Here is a 23,729-nt window from a genome sequence, read left to right as displayed (position 1 = left end):
GAGCGCTTGGCACAACGCGCCAGCGCGCATGGGCGGCACCCCAGCTGCAGTACCGAAGTCTGTTCAACAGGTGGCGGAAGAGAGCGCTGGCGAAACGCGCCGCCACCGCGCGTGCGCGGCTCCGCGCTGCTGTACCGCGTTTCGGTTGCTAGGCAACAGCAGGAGGGCGGCAAAAGGCGCCACCGCGCATGCGCGGCTCCCGACCGCCAGGGCCGCGTTTTGGTTGCCAGGCAACAGCAGGAGCGCCGTCAACCGCGCCGCCGCGCATGCGCGGTTGCCGAGGCGCCATGTCGCGTTTTGGTTGCCAGGCAACAGCGGCGAGCGCCGTAAAAACCGCAGCGCGCATGCGCCCTTGCCGAGCTGCCGTAACGCGTTTCGGCTGCTAGGCAACAGGAGCAGGCCGTAAACCGCGCCGCCGCGCATGCGCGATAGCCGAGGCGTCGTGTCGCGCCTCGGTTGCCAGGCAACAGGGGCCAGCGCCGTAAAAGTCGAACCACGCATGCGCGCTTGCCGAGCAGCCGTAAAGCGCCTCCGCTGCCCGGCAACAGCTGGACCCCACCCCCCCCCACCGACGCACTCCACCGCGCATGCGCCCCTCCCCAACGCCACTTCCCACCTTCGGTCACCGGGCAGCAGCAGCCGCATCCCCGTAACGATCCTCTTCGGAGCATCAGCTGCACGAGGGACGACTGACAGCTCAGACCAGTAGAGACCAGACACAGGCGGCAACTACTTACTGGGGGCACAGGGATTACGTTGCCCTGCCCTTTCCCCACTCGCAGCCCGGGCAGTCATCTTCATCGTCTCCGTTCCAAAGAGCACCCGAGTGGCTGGAGCGTTTACAGCAGTCAAGTGCAAAGAACAGACCATTCGGGTGGTCGCTTCTGCCCCTGCCCTCCCCACCCCGTTATCTACAGAGGAGAAGCAGCACAGGGAACCTGCAAATGGGGGGGGGGGGAAGGGGGGGGGGGGTGTCCCCTGGAGCAAGCCCCAAGGACTGCTGTATCCCCTCTGAATGTGGCATCAGGGTTGCGGGAGCGACAGCAGCCAGCCAACAGATGCTGGCGAGAGATTTAAAAAAAAAAAAATAACGCCTGGTTCCGGTGACAGCCTGAAGGCAGGCCACAAGAGACCCAAAGCTGCTCTGTGCCAGAGGGGCAGCTCTGTCCAGCAGGAAACGCCGCGTCCCAGCGCACCAGATGCCAGCGGCCCACCTGCAAGCCAGCGATACCCTGGCGACCCTGGGGCTCGGTTGGGGTGGGCGCACCTTTCCTCACCTCTGAGCCATCAGAACTCTGCTCTCCCAATCCTACACGCACGCAAGGCTTCTTGTGCGGGGCTCGTCTCTTATCGAAGAGACGCTGCATGGTGTTACTTACCGCCCCGCCCTCCGGCGTGCAAAGGAATCAGCCTTGAAGCAGGGATAGCAAAGAGGCCTGTCGGGATATTAGTAGTCCTCAGCAGACGACCGTAGAGCCCTCGAGGTTCCATCTTTGCTCCCTACAGGAGCGTGGCTCCGCACTCCTTGCCGCTCCCGCCGGCAAGCGACACAATTGCCCTTTGCTGCCTGCAACAGGCAGTACCTGCACGGCCCCAGTAATGCCGCTTACAGAGCGAGAGGCGCTCGCTATAAAGCGGCAATGAAGAACAAGGACGGCCCGTCAAGATGGCAGGACGAACATAGAGAGCCTCCAGCATTAGCCAGGCAGGGCTTGCAACTCACCTCGTGTCGTGGTTTAACGCCAGCCAGCAAGAAAGCCCCACGCGACCGCTCGCTCGCTCCCCCGCCCCCAGTGGGACGGGGAGACAATCGGAAGGGCGAAAGTGAGAAAACTCGTGGCTTGAAACGAAAACAGTCTAATCATTTAAAAGAAACAACAACAACAACAACAACAACTTGTAAGGAAAAGAAGAAAAAAAAATGACAGAGAATGGGGTGCAGGCAGCATGCCAGGGGTCTGGAGCCTGACGGATGATGGGGAGCGGGGGGTGGAATATGGAGGAGGGAAAGGAAGCGGGGGGGACGACGGGGGGGATGGGACAGGAGATAGAAGAGCAGGGGATGCGGGGGGAAACAACTCGCGTGGGTTAAAAACTCGAATGGGTGAAGGGGGCGGGCTGGAGCAGCAGGGGGCATATATGGGGGAGAAACACACGCCGGGGAGAGGGTAGGTGAGGGTACAGAGGTGCATGGGGGGACACGGGGGGGAGATGACCTACCCCAGGGAGCCCACCCAGGATGATCCACAGCAGGTAACTCACCTGGGATAACCCGCAACAGAGCATCCACACCAGATCATCCACACTGGGAGGACCCCCAGCAACGCCCCTCAAACTGCTTGTGCTTCACCCCCAGTCTTCCCCAAACTGGGGAGTTTTTTGCTTTTTCAAAATACTCAGTTTGGGGTGTGTTTCAGTGCTTTTCCACAACATAAAAAGGGGTGATCTTTCGGTTGTGGGTTTGTGCATGAAAATGGGGTGGGTTTTTTGCTTTGCAGCGGCACCAATCCAGGCGGATTTGGCTTTCCCAGGAGTCCCAAAGTCGTTTGTTTTTTCCCCGTTGCAGACCCAGAATCAGGGGGTTTGGGGTTGTCCTGGTTTCAGCTGGAATAAAGTTCATTTTCTTCCGAGTAGCTGGTACAGGGCCATTTTGGACTTAGGGTGAGAATAACGTTGACAACACCCCGATGCTGTAGTTGTTGCTAAGCAGTGTTTATACTAAGTCAGGGACCTTCCATCTCCTCATACCGCCCTGCCAGCAGAGGCTGGGGGCGCACAAGAAGAGTCGCTGAGCTAAGGGAGGATTCCAGGTAAACAGGTCAGCTCGAAATACACCACCTCCTTTAAAAGTTAAGAGCGATTTGAACACTTAAAATCAGCATTTAGGCTAATCGATACCATTTTGAACACCTTCTTAGCATACAAGTAAACACTCTTGCCGGTGTTGGAAAACGTCTCCTCCCTTCCTTACAGCACCGCTGCAGGGAGATAACCCTGGGAGGCTGCGGGACGAGGTCGTACGCAATCAGAATCTACGCTTACGGATCCACCACAACAGCTACAGCCCTTGCGCTGCTGCTGCTGCTGCTTTGCATCTTGCTCGTTTGGTGAATAAAGCTGAAAGTGAAGTGGAAAACTCCAAAGAGCAAAAGGAAAAATAAAGAATAAATCTCAATCATTCACTTTACACTAAAAAGGCGTGCCCATGTTTATATACGTCCAATAAAAATACTTATACTATAAAAGTATTTCATTTTCCTTTCCCATTACCTTAACTTGCACAGCTCTGAATACATACCATTAAATTATCTCTCTCCAAAGTACACAGTTATAATGGGACTAGGGGTTTTTGTGCGTGTTACAGAACGCGGAGGGACACCTGGCCAGCTGAGCTGCCCAAGAGAGGTGCTACTGAACTGCCAGGGAAACGCACCATTGAAAGCCAGACAGAAAGAAAGTACTTCAGAGCACTCCGTCAAAACATCAGGAAAAAAAACCCATAACATTCAGTTGCCTCTCTTTTTAAACGTTGAGAAAAATACCTAACTGCTTACATACACCTAACAAATCAAATACTACAGCTATTTGGCAGTTAGTTTAAACAATGCAAGTCAATTTGTAAAATCCCCAGGGCTGCAATACCTCAGACTACCAAAAAGGACTGGCGGGTTTCCTAATGCTTTTGGCAGTACTGAAGCAGGCAGAGCAACACGTTTTCATGTTATCTCGACTGTTACAACTGAGAAACCAAAGACCAGTGATGCCACCAACTTTAGGAAGATGGGCTGTGCTTGGGTCTTTGGAAGGAAATTGACTTTTTTTTTTTTTTTTTCTCTTTTTTTAAAAGAGAGTGAAAAGTCTCGTTACTGATGACTTCTACTGTCAAGTCGATCACCTCTGAAGATCCACTCTGATGGGAAGTTCCTAAAACAAAATCTCTTTGAGAGAGAAAGACTTCCATTTTGGAAAATCTCTTTCCAACTGAAGTCAAAATTACGCACTGTAGGTTCAAGGAAAAAATACATTACTGAAGCAGTAACTCATCAAAAACACCTCAGGACTCACTGTCACTAGTTACAAGGCTGCTAATGCTTCCTGGGAAAGCCTGGAAAACACACAGATGCGACGCCCGTTTTGTCCTGTTTTGTCCACGTCTCTTCTTTGACCTTGATTGCTTTTAGTACAGATGCTAATTATCTCCGTAACGTTTTTGAGTACTACTAGAAGATATTTAAAAAAAAATCATTGACTGTAAAAGCATAAAGCTTTTATCATGAAAACAAAGGCTGTTTCTTCTGAACAGCTGAACTCTTACGAACAGTTCCTTCCCTCTTTTAGGACAAAATTATTTTCACAGTATCATTTACTAGCAAGCACAGAGCAACAGAAGATTATGCTTTCAGGAAGAGAAAATAAACTGCGGGAAGTAAACTTTGTATAGGTGTAACATGCTCCGGAACAGAACTTATTTTTAGTATTTCTGTTAAAATATTTCATGTAAAAAAAAGTAGAAGGAGAGTTGGCACACTCTCAACGTTAAAGTCCGTACCGCAAGTACCTTTGGAAAAATGCAGACACACATCGTAGGCGTACCTTGTACTTGCAGGCCACTACGGAATCTTTCCATCCGTCTCGTACCGTCACGGCAGAAGAAAGGGCAACCACGGCGAAACGGTGCCAGCTGACATCCAGCTGAGAGAAGATAAAAAAACATTAGCACAAAGCTGGGTAGGAACCCAAAGCTGCCCTTTTTTTTTGTGAAGGTTTGTGAAGACAGTACGACTGAGCGGAGGAAAAAGTATTTTTGCGTCATCTACGGTACAGTTGTTGACACAGGCCACTAGAGCTTTTGCATTTTTCAGACAACCGCGCCCTTTTTTTTTTCCTTTCTTTTTTTGACTCATCGGCAACTTTACTTTCACTAGAACTCACTTTCCTAGATACACGCAGGTGACAGACATAGAGACCTACCTACATTTTCTCAAGCCTTAGTATAGCCGAGGCTTCATCACCCTATACGTCCCAAGTTGAGTATTTTTGCTAAAGAGCACAGCAACACATCTGTCCTTGTGAACTGCCTCGTTGCAAAAAAGGAATCATTTTTTCCAGGCCGTTGCTCCGAACGGGCAAGATCTTTTAAAACCGCAGTTGTGCCACCAAACCCGCTCAGGGTCCCTCCTAGCTTTTGACCGCCCTGAGATTTAACAGGCACACGCTCCATTCCATCTTCCAACAGCAAAAATACGCTAACGCTCTCGGACCCAGAGCGCAACCCTACGGATGTCCACGCACACAGCCTGCCGTTTTGATGAGGAGCCACCCAGCATCCCTGCGAGCACAGCTGCACGCGCCAGATCGGTTTCCCCTACGCCGCGAGTTACCGGTTTCGGTGAACGTAGTTTCTGACGCTTTAAACCGAAAACCGTATCTCGACGCTTCGCCACAGCAGAAACGACCCATCGCCAGAACGCGACAAAAACGCAGTAACACCAATTGCAAACCCACAGCAGCAACAGCTCCAGAAATATTTAGACCAGGAACAAGGGAGAAAAACAAAACAGCTTCATCTCACGCACAGGGGAGCGGCAGGCAGAGAAAAGGGTCGGCATTCTGAGCCCTTACAGAAAACGGGCATTCTCCTTCCGTTCCTCAGCCCGTCCGTGAAGGTCTAAATACCGCAACACTACTACGGCAACGTCGAGAGTAGGGAACAGCAGCCCTGCCGCCGGACTTGCCGCTGACCCATGCTATTTACGTAGCAGGACGCGTAAGCAGAGGGACGCGTTTTGCCACACGCAGCCCTGAACTTCCTGAAAATTTACGTTTACCAAAAAAGCCATTTGGAACGTATTGCCAAACAACATTCGGCAAGAAAGCTTTGATGCGTTTGACACACGCAAGTTTTTGGTCACTTGCTATTTGCTTCCTGTTGCTGCTGCTGTTCTTCCTTCAGAAATTCTACTCGTCGCCCAGTTATTCACTACTGGTTCAAGCATTTGCCTTCCTGGTATTACCAGCACATTCACAGAGGCAAGTAACTTAATTGCTCTTCTACAGTTATCCAAACGACAATTACAGCCATGAAAGAGAAGGAGAGGTCAGGCAGCAGAAGAGCTCTGCAGGCTGGCACCAGTCAATATTGCACTCTCTAAAACCAAACAACAACAAAACAAAACCGTGACCCTGTATCCTTCTTTTTTTTTTTTTTCCTTCTTCTTTCAGAGCTCATCCCTGCCTCAGCATTTTGTCTTGTCAGAGCACGAAGCGCAGGTGATCCGTACCCTGACGACTTCTGCGTGTGATGAATGCCTGTTCAGAAATAGTCCAGATCTGCAAGACTGGTGTCATTTCTATGGTTTTAATCATCATAACTCACATTTTATTTACTCACGCATTTGTGAGGAAACTAATTAACTTTTAGACACTGCCTCTCCTTTTTTTGGGGGGGTGGGGGGGGGTGGGTGGAAATGTGTTAGAGACTGAAAAACATTACAATTCAGAGCTCCCAACCACGAGGGAGCGGTGGAGAAATCAATGAAAGCAAAGACCAACAGCAGCAACGTCAACTGGAAGTTGGCTTTCATTCCGATCACGTACTTAAGCGACTCTCCTTGCAAGTCTATGCCTCGGTCCTAGGAATGACTAGTCCCTTTTTGGAAGGACAAACTTTTTCACTTAAAAGTCCTAGACTGAAGACTCCGCTGAACGGAATGGGGATTGTCCCACGGGACAACATGCCGTCAACACTCTTAATGGGGAAGGAAAAAAAAAAAAACCCAAATAAAAATCAAGTTTAAGTACCAGTTCCCATCACGTTTCACTCATTACATTTCTACTGGCATCTAGGTGCTCAAAAATGAACTACAGGGATACCACATATTCCTAAAAATTCAGTTATACATAAAAAAGTAAAAGGCTATTTCCAACTTGCCCATAAAAATCAGTATGAACAGAGAGAAGAGAAACACTCGACCCTGAAGAAGCTAACAGGCAGCTCTGAATTTACCAGACAGGAAATTTCATTCTTTCCCCTGAAACAAAAACACATCAAGGGACCAGTTCAGGAACAGGGCGCGATCTGTTAACAGCAATTTTTCCATCGTCTTTTCTGCACTAGCAGCAAATTTGCCTTCCCTGTGGGTTTAACGTGGAGCACCTGTAGTGCCCTCGAACTCGCAAGTGTTTCTCTCCGCCCCCCCAGCCCGATACGTGCGATTACCTGAGCAGCAAGCGGAATTAACCAGGCAGGATTTTCTTCGTGCGACGCGGAAGGTGACACTGGGAGAAGAGGAGACAAAGAAATGAACCTGCTTGTCACACCCAGCCAACGGTGAAAAGGCAGGGGAGGATTCTGCCGGAAGGGCTCTGCACCCCAGGAGCTCCCGCCGGCCGGTTTCTCTCCCCTTTGCCCGGTACCGAGGGGATGACGACACCTCGCGCGCGTCCCCTCGCGGGGGGGGCTGCCCCAGGTGAGCCGGGGGACCCCCACCTCGCTTCTGCCCGCGGGAACGGACCGGGAGAGACACTCCACGCAGAGAGAGGAGCGTGGCGTGGATTGCATGCCCGAGGGAAGAGGCCGGGCTCCCCGCTGGCAGAAGGACAACTCGCCTCCCTGCTGCTCGGAGCTGCTTGCTGCGGACAGCCCTGCCTGCGCCCGGCCGCTCTTCGGCCGTGCTGGGAGCGCGGTCCGGCCGACAGACGCCCCAGCGAAAAGACGCTCCAGCTAATCGCGCCTCCTGCTCGTTACAGCTGCAGGTACTTTTGCCTCTGGCTAATGCACGCTCCAGACAGCGGACACCCCGCCTCGTTCCAGCTCCCGCTTGCTACAGTTCTGGCTCCTTGAAGCCCCAGCTCCGCACTGAAGCTCCGGCTGACTTCAGCTGCTTCTCCTTACAAGCTCCAGCTATGTGCAACGGTCTGGGCTTTCCATAAGGTTATCTATCAACTGCTGTCAAAACTGGAGCGTTAGGATTAAACATCAGAGTTACACGCCAAGTAAATATCCATTAGTTTGGGCGATTAATTACTTGACGACTATTCTGAGCGGCGCAGAAAGAAGAGCTGGACTCAAAGAGGGCATGTGGGGTCTGAAAAGCACCTTTCCCCCCCCGCAGACCATCACAGATGTTGAGTTCGGCCTGCTGCGTGCCGGCCTCCCGAACTTCGGCGTCCGACACAACCAGACCCCCATCTCCGGGGAGGGACCACGCACCCTGCCTGCCCCCCGCTTCCCCCCGCAGCCCCCAACACCCTCCCACCCGCCTGCAAAACCAGCCAAGCCGGCTCCCGCTTTTGGCCCCCACACCAGCTGACTCGGGGCCCATTTGGGAGCCAAAAAACCCGGCCGCTGAGCCTGTTCTCAAGGCCCAAACACGCAGGGCCGGACCTCTGTTTCTGGGCCCAAAGCTGCGCAGCTCGGTCTGTTTCCGAGCCCCCAAATCAGCCACGCGAGCCTGTTGTCAAGCCCCAGGAACGGAAAACTTGTTCTCCATTTCTGACCCTGCAGTGCCCACGGGCGACGCCGAGCGTAGCCACCCCACAGCCCTGCACCCCCGGGGCCCCACACGTAGTTTCGGGGAGTGCTCGGGACCTGCGGAGGGCCCGGCCCCACGCCTCTGCGGGGCAGCCCCAGCACAGGCAGGGCGTCGCTTCACGATTGCCGTTTCAGGCTTTATTTCCCCGCCACCAGCGGCACGGCCAGGCCCCCACCCCAAACCCCCCAGCCGAAGCACCCCCGCGGGTAGCCGGGCCAAGCCACCCGGAAAACAAGAAAACCAAAGAGGGAACAAGACAGAGACCGTGGGGAAAGGCAAGGAGAAGGACACAGAAACAGAGAGAGCGCGGGAGGGATAGGGAGCAGGACAGAGAGATGGAGCAAGAAAGGAAAAAAGGACGGGAGGCAGAACCAAGGGAAAGAGAGACAAGGATGGGGAGCAGGACAAAGGGACGGAAGAGGAAAAAAAAAATAGCAACGGGCTGCAGGACAGAGATGAAGGGATTCAATAGACACAGGGAGCATGACAGAAGGACAGAGAGGAGACAGACAAAAGGGACAAAGAGCAGGCCAGCATCGGAGGGGAAAAAACCAACTGCGATGGGCAGTGGGAGAGAGATACGGAAAAAGAAAAAAATACTGAGGAACAGAAAAAAGAAAGAAGCGACAGCTAGCTGGACAGGGGGACACAGTTAGAAAGGGCGGGAGAGGGAACGGGGCAGAGAAAGACAGACAGAAAAGGTAGCGAAAGAAAGCAAGGCAGAGGGACAGCAAACAGGGCGGGGGGGGGAAGGGACAGGGGTCTGGACAGAGGTGGAGAAATAAGCAGCAGGGACAGAGAAAAAGAGACAGAAAGAGGGACAGGGAACATGGCAGAGAAGGAAAAATCAGGACAGCGGCAGGACGGAGATCAAAAACTGGGACGGTCCTCAGGACAGAGAGGAATACGAATACGAGCAGGGAGCGGGACAAAGGGATACAGCGAGAAACGACGGGACAGGAAGCAAGACAGCGCGACAGACAAGAACAATGACAACGAGAGAGAGAGAGCGTGCGCGTGAGAAGCACAGGGGGTTGGGAAATTTAGAAAGAGAGGTATCAGGAGCCCTGCAGAGAGAGGGAGGGTGAATTAAAAAAGGGGCAGGAAGCAGCACAAAGGGTCACAGAGAGTAAGAGATGAACAGGAAGGAGGACGGGGACAGCGAGATCCAGAATGACAAAAATAAACAGCAACGGCGAGCAAGACAAAGGGATAGAGACAGAAACAGAAAGTAGGAAGAAGAGAGATAGGAAGGCAGGGACACAGAGCGACACGTACAGGTACGGAGAGGAAAAGAACACTAGGGGAACAGGCCAGAGAAATTGGGAGGCGGGGAAAGAGGCGGATGCAGATCAGGACAAGGAGATGGAAAAGGAAAAAACAGCGACTGGCTGCAGGACAAAGACGGGGCGGGGGGGGGGGGCGGGGAGAGGGAGAGGGAGCAGGACAAGAACGCAGAGAGAAAAAGAAAGGGGGGCAGGCGAAGGAAAGGGTGGGGGGAAGAGGGAGCAGGACAAGAGAATAGACAGAAGAGGAGAGGTACAGGGAAGCAAAATAAAAATAATAAAAAACAAACAAACAAACAAAAAAGTCACAGCAGCTTAGGGTTAGGGTTAGGGTTAGGGTTAGGGTTAGGGTTAGGGTTAGGGGGGGGGGTTAGCGAGGGGGTCAGGAGAGGGGGAGGGAGGGAGGGACCGGGAGGCACAAGAGGAGCGACAGGGCCCCGGAGGCCCAGGACTCACCACAGCTCTCGCTCTTGGAGCTGCCAGGAGACCTTGCCAGTGCAGACGCTTCTTTCTCCTTCTCTCCTCCCTTCCTCTTCTGTAACTCCAGTCGCTTGGCTCTCCTCCACATAACGGAACACGCGAGCGTCTCGCGGCTCTTACGAGATGAGGCCTCCTAGACACATAGCCTCGCTCGCTCGCTCACTACGTGGCCGTACCGCGCTGCTGGTCATGCATACAGACCCTGGCAGCCTGACCTGCTGCGGACTACGAGGAGGGATCCTCCCACACCCAGAGAGGCAGGCTCTCTCTTGCCTGCAGCGGGAGGCAGCTGCCAGCCAGATGGCCTTCCGTTTCTTCTTCTTTACTTTTCTGTGGCCTCTCCAGCTTCAGCAGCTCCCGTCCACAGCCAGCAAGCGCTCCGCCTGTCCCTCTGTGCTCCCGCGCCACGAGGAGAGGGAGGCCAGGCAGAGACAGCCCACACGAGCCTGAGGCTGCTGCAGTCAACGGCATCCCCGGGGACGAACGGACAACCGCACTCACAGCGTGGCCTCTGGGAGAGGGAAAGAGGCAGCAGTGACCGTTATTACTGTAGCTCGACCCTGGCCAGAGCCCCTCCTTCCGCAGGGGCTTCCGCAGACGCCGCTCGTTCCCCGCGCCGCTGCTAACGGCACCCACGTTCAGGGAGACTCGAGAACATGGGAGGGCCAGCTTGCTGCCCTCACGACAGGGCTCGGGGGCTGCCTGCGGCTACAGCACAGGCTTCAGGGGAGGGGCTGGAGCTGGGGGCAGCCGCACGGGCCGAGCGGGGCCGGGGGAAGGCGCCGGGGGAGCTCCGGCGACTCGGGGAGGCGCCCGCTGGCCGCGCCTGGGGGGTGCCCGCCTCCGTCCCCTCTTCCCTTCTATCGGCTCTCGGGGAACTGCCTGGCGCTGCCCTGGCCCGGCTCGCCTCCGGCGGACCGGGAGCCTGCCGCGGCGGCCGCTTTGCAGCTTCCCGTCCCGCCAGCGCCCGGCGGCCAGCGGGCAGGAGGCACCCCCCCGCCCCCGCCCCTGCCCCTGCCCCTGCCCCTGCCCCCGCCGGAGGGGATCGCTCGCCTCACCCGCGGTCCCGGCGCTCGCCCGCTGCCGCCCAGACCCGCGCCCTGCGCGCCACCACGCTGCACCCGGACACCGCGCATGCGCCGGAGGGGCCGGAGCCGACGAGCGAACGCCGGGCTGCCCCACGCGCAGGACGGCACATGCGCCCGGGTCGCGCGTCCGCACGGCTGGTCGGGGAGCGGGTGCAGCGGGAAGCCCGCGGAAAACCACACGAAACCGGCAACGCTCCTGCGTCTGACCTGGTCGGACTCCGGGGGCCGCGGCGGCAGCAAGGACTACGCCGCGCCCGAAAGCCACGCTGCCGCCCGGCCGCCGAGTCCGCGAAAACTACAGCTCCCGGCATGCCCCGGGAGGCAGCCCGCCCTGCTGCCTGACCCCGAGGGGAAGCCGCTTCCGTTTCCGCCCACCCCCACGCCGGCGCAGCCGCAGTTCCCGCCGAGCCCCCAGCGCCGCTCCGGGCAGCTCCGGCGCGCTTTCGCCGCCCGGCTCCGGCACGGCGCGGCGCGGCACCCCCCCGCCCGGCTCCGGCTCCGGGCAGCGGCCGCCGCCGCCGCTCCGTGCGTCCCACACAGACCCCGCCGTCCTCCTCGGGGCTTTCCCCGGAACCCGCCGGCCGGCTGCGCAGCCCCGCCACGGGGCCCGGTGAGCACCCCCCCCCGCGCGCGCACGTGGTCCCAGCCGCCCTGCGCCCCCCCCCCCCCTCGCGCGCACTTGCTCCCAGCCCCCCTGTGAGCCCCCCCCCCGCGCGCACTTGCTCCCAGCCGCCCTGTGAGCGCACCCCCCCCCCCCGCGCGCACGTGGTCCCAGCCGCCCTGCGCCCCCCCCCCCCTCGCGCGCACTTGCTCCCAGCCCCCCTGTGAGCCCTCCCCCCCGCGCGCACTTGCTCCCAGCCGCCCTGTGAGCCCACCCCCCCCCCCCCCCGCGCGCACGTGGTCCCAGCCCCCTGTGAGCCCCCAGGGCTCCCCCCCGGCCTCTGCACCGGCGGCCCCCACCTCCCCCGGGCCACCCCCGCCTCCGACGTTCGCCGTCCGAGGGGCGCCCGGCCCCGCTCACCTTCTCCCGAGGGGCAGCCGCAGCCCGGCCACCGCTCCGCTCCGCTCCTGCCTCGGCTCCCACCGGCCCCGCCCCGGCCCCTCCCCCGGCAGCCCCCCCTTTCCAGGGAGGGGACGGCCCCAGCAGCCTCACTGCCCGCACCTGCGGCTCCTCCAGCCCCGGCCCGCAGCTGGGGGACCGAAACCCGGAACAAAACTTCTCAACACCCATGGGAAGTTAAGCAGCAGGCACTTCCTCGATTGAATGAAAGGTGGCAAGAGTCATCTCATTTGGAAGGGGTGTTAACTGGGGTCAAAATACAGATTTGAATACCCATCTTATTTTAGTTCTAAGACTTGGCGATTGCCAGGTATCATCTTTTCCATTTACCCGGGTCCACCAGCGAGGCCACAAGGGAGATTTCTTCCAGAGAGAGGAGAGAGTTATTAAGGCTGAAGTCCACGATTTGCCTTTCTCCTTCATGAAAAGGTGAGTGGATCATATATCATCACTAGTCACCCAAACAGTTAACCCTGAACTTTTCACCTGTCCTTTAATACAGTCAACTCCAAGCTAAATGTTTTCCGTTATTAAGAGGCGACCAAAGATCATGTAAAATATTATTATACTTTCTACAAACACATCCCCATCTGAGAGCTTTAGCTACTAGAGAAAGTCGTTGGAGTTTGGGGTCAGAGGAGCTGCAAGTATAAACCTTCATTCAGCTCTGTTTAGGATGTGTGATTTTTCTCTGGTTGTCTAAACCAGTCTAAATTTCCATAGACGGTCCCGACTCTGGGTGGCTCTGACAAGGATCCTGGAACTCCAGGAAATTCTAAACATCGTTTTATATTTTAAATATGATCCCAAGTTCCTTCCTGCACTTGTCGCTACGGTTTTGGCAACTGACAGCCCCAAGGGCTGCCTGTACAAGTTTCTCCCGAAGGGCGAGTAAATTAATTCTTTTGTCCATGAGGTGGATGGTTTGGTAATGTTATAATTCACAACGCTCTAATTCCTTCTTTCAAATTTAAAAAAAATAATTGCCTTTTAAATCCATCCCATTTAATTTGCTAAAATGATTCTCATTGTTCTGCATCTTTTCTCAAGTTTTGGTTAAATTCAATGTCAGTATTCTCCACGGAACTAGATTTTCATCTGACTTTGGAATCGGAAGGCAGGCTGTTACTGAGGTTCAATTTTGTGTCTTTACAAAACTTTGAATCAGTTACAAAACTAGATTTTTGGTTTTTTAAACCAAATTACAAAAACGGTTAATATCAAGATTAACACAGCTCAAACAATAATTGTTTCATTTTGTTTATCTCATGTTTGGAACCCCTCGAAAAAAAATACATACACCCTCTAAACACACAAAAAGATTATTGCCCTCGACAATATTCCTAATAGCAACCCCAATAGTATAAACTTTACACAGCTGTTTTCCCAAACAGATAATGTGAAACTTACTTATAGATTTTCAGTTTTAAAGGGCCAGTTTCTTTAGACTTCCAATTTCTTGTTGGTGCTTTCTTTATTCTTGAATAATGAAGCCAAGGTTCTTCTCCCAGACCTTTACCGCTATAAGGGTTGTTAAAATGACTCGATACGGTCCTTTCCACTTCTCAGTGATTTTACATACATTCAATCTCCTGGTCGGAAGGGATGCGCTGCTACGTCCAATTCTAAGGGTCCAGCTGTGGAGACATACTGACAAAGTTCTTGAAAAGAATTGCTTAAAGAAATCGTAACACCTTTTAAAAACCTATCTCCAAAGGCACTCAAGATACTCAGAACATAGGACTCTTGATATGGTCTTTCATAAAACATTTCATAATGACTTAAATTTTCTTTCTCTTCTGGCTATACTCTGGTTCTTAATAGAGCCATGGGTAATGCTTTAACCCACGTGAGGAGTGAGGTTTCCTGACAAATTTTACTCGACTGTTGCTTAAGGGTATAGTTCATTCTCTCTCTCTCTCTCTCCCCCCCTCCCTCTCTCCCCCCCCCCCCCCCCCCCCGCTTGTGGTCTGTATGGGGTGTGATAGTCTCAATCTATAGATAATACTTTGCTCAGCTTGTCTCCTAATCTTTGCTATAAAATGAGGGCCATTGTCAGATGACATTCTTACAGGCACCCCACATTTTGGTATTATCTCTTTGAGCAAGACTTTGACTACTTCCCTTGCTTTCTCGGTGCGACAAGGGAAAGCCTCGGGCCACCCAGTAAAGATATCAACTAAAACTAGGATAGATCCTTCTTTTCAAGGCAATTCTATAAAGTCAATTTGCTAATATTCTCCTAAAAAATTTCCTTATTTCATAATCCCAAAGATGATCTTATTACTGATTCGGGGACATTTTTATATATAAGTTTCACATCCGCTTCTAATTGTTTAAACAATCTTTGTCGTATTTCACTTTCTGTTCCCCGATATACTTTGTGATGTTCAGCTCGGGCAATTTCTCTTATTATTGTGGGTGGGACTATTATTTGACCTGTCGGTGTTACAGCCTATCCTGTTTCATTTTGTTAGCCTGCAATCTAATAATTAATTCTTCATCTTTTTCGTTATAATTTGGAGTTTCTTTAGGCAATTTTATACTTTTCTCTGGAACTAGTGCTAGGATGCCTTTTTCCGCAGCCTCTAGCAGCTTTATCGGCCAGTCGGTTACCTGCGTTCGGACCGGTCTTACCTAACTGATGTGCTTTACAGTGCATTATCGTGACTGCTGTTGGTTTTTGAATGGTTTCTAACAATTTCAGTATTTGTTCTGCGTGCTGAATGGTGGTTCCTTGCGCGGGCAACGGTCCTCTTTCTCTCCGTATCGCTCCATGCGCACGTACTACTCCAAAAGCATACTTTGAGTCTGTCCAAAAGTGTTGACTCGCTTTCCTTGACTTAGTTCCAGAGCTCGAATGAGAGCTATCAATTCAGCCTTTTGGGCAGATATCGTCGAAGGCAAAGTTGGCAACACAATTACCTCCTCAGTAGTTATTGTCTATCTTGATAAACGTTTTCCTTCACAGATGGAACCGCTTCCGTCGGCATACAGTTCCCAATCTGTTTCTTCTAGCGGCACATCTCAGAGATCCAGTCAGCTGGAGTAAACTCTTTCGATTGTCTGCAAGCAGTCACGTTCCAGTTCTCCTCCTTTAACTTGATCGGTTGTTGAAAACGCAACAGGGTTAACGGTGGTAGTAGCGTTTAGGTAAACATCATCTTGTTCCAGCCACACCACTTGGTATTTCAGCATCCTGCTAGGGGATACCCAATGCCCCCCTCTCTGTTTTAGCACAACAGTTATCATATGGGAAACGTACAGTAATCCTTTGTCCTCTAATCCTTTGTCCTCAGGTGAACTTACGAGCTTCCTGGATCAGTAGCACAGTTGCAGCGACGGCTCTCGGACGACCAGAGCATCCCAGACTCACATTACCTAATCGCTTCGAGAAGTAGGCCACAGCTCGCCCACTTGGCCCTACGTATTGGGCCAGGATACCCAGAGCTATACCTCTTCTTTCACGAGCAAAAAGTTCAAGTGTCTTCTTTGTGAGATCTGGCAGGCCTAGGGCTGGCACCCCTCTTACAGCCTGTTTCAGTTCTTGGAAAGTAGCTTTCTCGGCATCGGTCCAATCCATCGTTTGAGGTTTTGAGCTGCTCCTATAAAGGTCGGGCCAGCAAGCCACAATTTATAATCTACAGGTGACACCACTCGACCATTCCCGGCAACGCTCGTCATTAATTTTTTTCGTCTTAGGTTCGGGGAGACGACAAATTGCCTCTTTTCTCCCAGTTCCCAATTGTCTCTGTCCTTTTAGGATTTTAAAACTCATTTAAATAAGTTTCTTCTTTCTGGGTTATTTGGGTTTTTTTCTTTTGACGCTCGATATCCACCGATTCCCCAAAAGTTCAAAAAGTTAATAGTTAGCTTTGTGCATTGTTCTTCCGTCTCAGCTACAATTAACAGATCATCCATATATTTCAGCAAGATTTCTTGATTATTTTCTTTCTTCCAAATCTCTAATTCTCGTGCCAATTGATTTCCAAAAATGGTAAGACTATTCTTAAAGCCTTGAGGCAAGACTGTCCGCGTATATTGTGTTTTTCTCCCAGTCTCAGGATTTTCCCATTCCAAAGCAAAAACCTCTTGACTACTGGGATCCAAGGGAATACGGAAAAAGGCATCTTTTCGGTCTAACACTGTGAACCATTCTTGTTTCTCCGTTAGGGTTGCTAACAAAGTATGAGGATTTGCTACTACCGGATGAATATCTTGTACTATTTGATTTATTGCTCTGAGGAGGTCTTGAACTAATCTACCATCTTTTTCATTAGCCTTTTAACAGGCAAGATCGGGGTGTTATATCTGGATTCGCATTCTATTAACAATTTGTATCTTAAAAATGTTTGTATTACCATTGCTAACCCTTTCCGACTTTCCGGTCTTAGGGGGTATTGTTTAATTCTTACCGGATTCCATCCTGGCTTTAAATCAACTCTCACAGGTTCTGCTTTTTGGATTTACCAGGAACTTCCCAGTCCAGACGATTGGAATTACAGCATTAGACTTTGACTGGTATAATCTTCTGCTTTCGGTAACCATCCTGTTAACAACAAAGCCACTGCTTCGATACGTTTAGTTTCTGGAATTGAAGTTTTAATCTCTCCATTTTTTAATTTAACTTCTGCCTCTAAGTTCTCAAATAGATCTCTCCTTAACAGGGTTTTAGGAGAATCTGGCACATACAAAAACTGCTGAGTGACCCATTGCTTTCCTAATTTCATTGTTAAAGATTTAAAGAAGGGTCTAGTTTCTCGTTCACTTGTTGCACCGACACCGCCAATTTCTTCAAAACTTAACTCTCCCTCTAAGGTATTTAAAACTGAAAAGGTGACTCTAGTGTCAATTCAAATTCCATTTTCTGTTCTCCCGGTTTAGCTGTAACCAGAGGTTCTGCTGGGAGACTCCCCTCCGGTCCCCGTCAGATACGTTCACTTAAAAAGAACAAATCTACCTATGGCACTTTATTCCATTTACTCTCTCTCTCCTACAAAACAACAGTAATTGCAATATAGTATTGTAACTCAAAGTTCTGTTTGTTTACCATTTTTCCTGCAATTCACCCCAATGTGCCAATAAACGTCCCAACGGTGATGGTTTTGGTAACTTTTCATCAGCGGTTCCATTTCCTGCACTCTTATTCTTAAACAATTTTGCTGATGCCTTTATACTTCTATACATTCAAATACCAAATACCAAACAAATGCAAATGACAGTTGTCCCAAATAATACACAAAGTCCAACCCAGCAATAGCTTTCGCTTATGACTTACGGGCAGACGCCTAGGCTTCCACTGCAGACGGGTACCCTCCAAGCCCCAACCCTGCGAAGCTTTCGCCGCGCCTCACGGGCAGGCTTTCCAAACAAATTCCAAAGCAGCGGCGCCTTACCTTTTTTTCCAGGGAACGCTGCGAGGAGCTTTGCGAGTCGAGGGTGACGGTTCTCCCCGAGAATACCTCGGTGCCGGCCGGAGTTCGATCGACACTCGATCTCGTCCAGTCTCACTCGCAAGGTCCCATCTGGGTCGCCAAAACCGTTCCCGAAATCCGGAATAAAACTCCTTAACACCAACCTGAAGTTAAGCAGCGGGCACTTTGTTTATCGCAGCGCTGGGGACACGGGGGATCGCTCCTCCAAAGGCGTGTCCCGCTTAGTATCAAAATCCATCAGTTTTTACAGACTTTTCCTGTCAGGTCATTGTTACCTAAGCTCCTTCCGTAAAAATGCATACTATGCTCGTTCTTAAATTTAACCTTTATAATGATCGGTCCTTTGATTATATAACCTTATCAATATTCTTATTTAAAAACAATCATTGGTCAGTTACACTTAGCTCTGCTGACTGGCATCTTCGATCCTCAAATGGAGATGGGAAGGGTAAGGGGGTTTCCAAGCAGCAAACTGGCGTCCCCGACGGTTTCCTTAGTTTCCTGAAACAGAAGGTAGGAGAACCAGTAACTTCCTGGTGAGGTTTCTAGGGTTAGCTCTTTCAAACTTTAACAATACTAAGGTTCCTAGAGTCACGCGTAACACAGCTCCTCCTAAAGTTTCTATGGCTACGTTTCAAACTTAACGATCCTATACGTTATGCTTCACAATTTTACTTCTTAATCAAACCTAACTCTTCTATGTGATTAAATTTTGATTTCTTTACCGGAATATTTGCAACAGCTGGAGCCCAGCAGGAACAGGGGGGACACGGCCCGACCCCCCCAGCGCCTCACCTCCTCCTCCCCTGGGCTCCCTCACGGCCCCTCCACTCGTGCAAAGGGAGCGCAAACGCAGCCCGGAGGGCAAAGGGGACGGGCGGCCAGCGTTTATTCAGTCAGTCGCGTGCCTATCGAGTCCTGCCAGCGAGTCTGCTCTGGGGCTCGGGGCGCCCCCCGGCGCTCCCTCTGCCCCTCGGACACCTCTGATAGCCTATTTCCATACATTCTGTATGGCACGTCTAAATATTGGGATGGTTTTAATATTTTGTACCAGCTGTGGAAACTGGTTTGCTGCTAGGTGACTGCAAAAGTGAGACTTGGTAAATAATTATTAGAAATCTTACACTAACACTACGATTGAAACAATAGACAAAAGTATAGCCAAGCAATCGACTAGCAGAGGTAGGTACTCCTAAGTTTTGCAGTTCTTTGCTCTTATGACTAGATGTTCCTGTACGCTGGATGAGAACAATGCTGAAACTGACCACGTGTGATTGAACCTGCGTTAAGCTTCAAGATCAAAGAACAAGGACAAGAATAAAGACTTCGAGGACAGCCAGCAAGAACTTCAGATGGGTCGGTGGTTGCAAAAGCAGCCCTTCGTCTCAAATGGATCCTTCATTGCACGTGATCGGACGTAGGCAGTACTATGATAATCGGTTGCCGTCGTTTTTATGTATATGTATACTAATCTGATTAACATGCAATTAGTTATTCTGTATAACCTGTTTGTGCTAAAGCTGTGGCATGCACGCTAGGTGGAACTATCCCCCGTGCAGCCAGCGCTGCAATGAAGAATGCCTGCTTTCTAAAACTCCAAAACGAGTCTTAGGGAGTTTCTTCGACTGGCTTTTCAGTATCAGGGGTACAAGGGAGGAAAGGAAAAAAAAAAAAAAAAAAAGGCAGCGGTGTGGGAAAGAGAGGGGACCAGGGGAAGGGGCAGGGAGGGACCAGAACGCGGAAGAGGGGAGACAGGGCCCCGAGGGCCCGGGGCTCACCACAGCTCTTGGCACTGCCAGGAGAATTTGCCAGTTGAGACGCTTCTTTCTGCTCCTCTCCCGCTCCCCTCCTCTTCTGTAACTCCGGCGGCGCGGCCGTCCTCCCCCTAGGAGAACACGCGTCTCATAGGTCTTGCGAGACGAGGCCTCCTAGGCACGGAGCCTCGCTCGCTCGCACACTACGTGGCCGTACCGCACCGTCGGTGCCGCATCCGGACCCTGCGGTGCACCTCGGCGGTCTGACCTGCTGCGGACTACGAAGAGGGATCCTTCCACACGCGGAGAGGCAGGCTCTCTCTTGCCTGCAGCGGGAGGCAGCTGCCGGCCGGCCAGCCTTCCATTTCTTCTTCTCTACCTTTCTCTGGCCTCTCCAGCTTCAGCCGCAGCAGCTCCTGCCCGCAGCCGGTAAGCGCCCCGCCTGTCCCTTTGTGCTCCCGCGCCGCGAGGAGAGGGAGGCCGGGCAGAGACAGCCCGTGCGAGCTTTCCTTGCCGGCGGCGTTTCCTTACCGGGAGGAAGCAACGAGCGCGGCGGCACCTCCCGCCGGTGCCGCATTACCGTTACCGTCGGACGGCACGTGCAGGACCGCGGCAGCCGCGCGCACTCGCAGCCTCCGAGCTGCAGTACCGAACATTGGTCGCGGGGTGGCAGCGGCGAGCGCTTGGCACAACGCGCCAGCGCGCATGGGCGGCACCCCAGCTGCAGTACCGAAGTCTGTTCAACAGGTGGCGGAAGAGAGCGCTGGCGAAACGCGCCGCCACCGCGCGTGCGCGGCTCCGCGCTGCTGTACCGCGTTTCGGTTGCTAGGCAACAGCAGGAGGGCGGCAAAAGGCGCCACCGCGCATGCGCGGCTCCCGACCGCCAGGGCCGCGTTTTGGTTGCCAGGCAACAGCAGGAGCGCCGTCAACCGCGCCGCCGCGCATGCGCGGTTGCCGAGGCGCCATGTCGCGTTTTGGTTGCCAGGCAACAGCGGCGAGCGCCGTAAAAACCGCAGCGCATGCGCCCTTGCCGAGCTGCCGTAACGCGTTTCGGCTGCTAGGCAACAGGAGCAGGCCGTAAACCGCGCCGCCGCGCATGCGCGATAGCCGAGGCGTCGTGTCGCGCCTCGGTTGCCAGGCAACAGGGGCCAGCGCCGTAAAAGTCGAACCACGCATGCGCGCTTGCCGAGCAGCCGTAAAGCGCCTCCGCTGCCCGGCAACAGCTGGACCCCACCCCCCCCACCGACGCACTCCACCGCGCATGCGCCCCTCCCCAACGCCACTTCCCACCTTCGGTCACCGGGCAGCAGCAGCCGCATCCCCGTAACGATCCTCTTCGGAGCATCAGCTGCACGAGGGACGACTGACAGCTCAGACCAGTAGAGACCAGACACAGGCGGCAACTACTTACTGGGGGCACAGGGATTACGTTGCCCTGCCCTTTCCCCACTCGCAGCCCGGGCAGTCATCTTCATCGTCTCCGTTCCAAAGAGCACCCGAGTGGCTGGAGCGTTTACAGCAGTCAAGTGCAAAGAACAGACCATTCGGGTGGTCGCTTCTGCCCCTGCCCTCCCCACCCCGTTATCTACAGAGGAGAAGCAGCACAGGGAACCTGCAAATGGGGGGGGGGGGAAGGGGGGGGGGGGTGTCCCCTGGAGCAAGCCCCAAGGACTGCTGTATCCCCTCTGAATGTGGCATCAGGGTTGCGGGAGCGACAGCAGCCAGCCAACAGATGCTGGCGAGAGATTTAAAAAAAAAAAAATAACGCCTGGTTCCGGTGACAGCCTGAAGGCAGGCCACAAGAGACCCAAAGCTGCTCTGTGCCAGAGGGGCAGCTCTGTCCAGCAGGAAACGCCGCGTCCCAGCGCACCAGATGCCAGCGGCCCACCTGCAAGCCAGCGATACCCTGGCGACCCTGGGGCTCGGTTGGGGTGGGCGCACCTTTCCTCACCTCTGAGCCATCAGAACTCTGCTCTCCCAATCCTACACGCACGCAAGGCTTCTTGTGCGGGGCTCGTCTCTTATCGAAGAGACGCTGCACGGTGTTACTTACCGCCCCGCCCTCCGGCGTGCAAAGGAATCAGCCTTGAAGCAGGGATAGCAAAGAGGCCTGTCGGGATATTAGTAGTCCTCAGCAGACGACCGTAGAGCCCTCGAGGTTCCATCTTTGCTCCCTACAGGAGCGTGGCTCCGCACTCCTTGCCGCTCCCGCCGGCAAGCGACACAATTGCCCTTTGCTGCCTGCAACAGGCAGTACCTGCACGGCCCCAGTAATGCCGCTTACAGAGCGAGAGGCGCTCGCTATAAAGCGGCAATGAAGAACAAGGACGGCCCGTCAAGATGGCAGGACGAACATAGAGAGCCTCCAGCATTAGCCAGGCAGGGCTTGCAACTCACCTCGTGTCGTGGTTTAACGCCAGCCAGCAAGAAAGCCCCACGCGACCGCTCGCTCGCTCCCCCGCCCCCAGTGGGACGGGGAGACAATCGGAAGGGCGAAAGTGAGAAAACTCGTGGCTTGAAACGAAAACAGTCTAATCATTTAAAAGAAACAACAACAACAACAACAACAACTTGTAAGGAAAAGAAGAAAAAAAAATGACAGAGAATGGGGTGCAGGCAGCATGCCAGGGGTCTGGAGCCTGACGGATGATGGGGAGCGGGGGGTGGAATATGGAGGAGGGAAAGGAAGCGGGGGGGACGACGGGGGGGATGGGACAGGAGATAGAAGAGCAGGGGATGCGGGGGGAAACAACTCGCGTGGGTTAAAAACTCGAATGGGTGAAGGGGGCGGGCTGGAGCAGCAGGGGGCATATATGGGGGAGAAACACACGCCGGGGAGAGGGTAGGTGAGGGTACAGAGGTGCATGGGGGGACACGGGGGGGAGATGACCTACCCCAGGGAGCCCACCCAGGATGATCCACAGCAGGTAACTCACCTGGGATAACCCGCAACAGAGCATCCACACCAGATCATCCACACTGGGAGGACCCCCAGCAACGCCCCTCAAACTGCTTGTGCTTCACCCCCAGTCTTCCCCAAACTGGGGAGTTTTTTGCTTTTTCAAAATACTCAGTTTGGGGTGTGTTTCAGTGCTTTTCCACAACATAAAAAGGGGTGATCTTTCGGTTGTGGGTTTGTGCATGAAAATGGGGTGGGTTTTTTGCTTTGCAGCGGCACCAATCCAGGCGGATTTGGCTTTCCCAGGAGTCCCAAAGTCGTTTGTTTTTTCCCCGTTGCAGACCCAGAATCAGGGGGTTTGGGGTTGTCCTGGTTTCAGCTGGAATAAAGTTCATTTTCTTCCGAGTAGCTGGTACAGGGCCATTTTGGACTTAGGGTGAGAATAACGTTGACAACACCCCGATGCTGTAGTTGTTGCTAAGCAGTGTTTATACTAAGTCAGGGACCTTCCATCTCCTCATACCGCCCTGCCAGCAGAGGCTGGGGGCGCACAAGAAGAGTCGCTGAGCTAAGGGAGGATTCCAGGTAAACAGGTCAGCTCGAAATACACCACCTCCTTTAAAAGTTAAGAGCGATTTGAACACTTAAAATCAGCATTTAGGCTAATCGATACCATTTTGAACACCTTCTTAGCATACAAGTAAACACTCTTGCCGGTGTTGGAAAACGTCTCCTCCCTTCCTTACAGCACCGCTGCAGGGAGATAACCCTGGGAGGCTGCGGGACGAGGTCGTACGCAATCAGAATCTACGCTTACGGATCCACCACAACAGCTACAGCCCTTGCGCTGCTGCTGCTGCTGCTTTGCATCTTGCTCGTTTGGTGAATAAAGCTGAAAGTGAAGTGGAAAACTCCAAAGAGCAAAAGGAAAAATAAAGAATAAATCTCAATCATTCACTTTACACTAAAAAGGCGTGCCCATGTTTATATACGTCCAATAAAAATACTTATACTATAAAAGTATTTCATTTTCCTTTCCCATTACCTTAACTTGCACAGCTCTGAATACATACCATTAAATTATCTCTCTCCAAAGTACACAGTTATAATGGGACTAGGGGTTTTTGTGCGTGTTACAGAACGCGGAGGGACACCTGGCCAGCTGAGCTGCCCAAGAGAGGTGCTACTGAACT

At 53.0% G+C, this 23,729-nt stretch overlaps 1 long non-coding RNA gene across 3 annotated transcripts; it reads left to right on the top strand.

Moving 5' to 3' along the window:
- Nucleotides 1-11,813: 11,813 nt before the first annotated feature.
- On the top strand, nucleotides 11,814-19,472 carry LOC142039661 (uncharacterized). 3 transcript variants are annotated; one of them, XR_012653004.1, is made up of 3 exons: nucleotides 11,814-11,998; nucleotides 12,759-12,877; nucleotides 19,109-19,472. It is a non-coding gene; the product is annotated as an uncharacterized LOC142039661 (long non-coding RNA). The 3 variants fall into 3 exon arrangements; XR_012653002.1 differs by lacking the exon at nucleotides 19,109-19,472 and adding an exon at nucleotides 17,857-18,019; XR_012653003.1 differs by lacking the exon at nucleotides 19,109-19,472 and adding an exon at nucleotides 17,857-18,019 and having other exon boundaries at nucleotides 12,736-12,877.
- The last annotated feature ends 4,257 nt before the right edge of the window (nucleotides 19,473-23,729 follow it).

Source organism: Buteo buteo, chromosome 15 (genome assembly GCF_964188355.1).
Source record: "Buteo buteo chromosome 15, bButBut1.hap1.1, whole genome shotgun sequence".
Lineage (NCBI taxonomy): Eukaryota > Metazoa > Chordata > Aves > Accipitriformes > Accipitridae > Buteo > Buteo buteo.
Note: the sequence above shows the minus strand (reverse complement) of the source record. Positions and strands in the feature narration are given on the sequence as shown.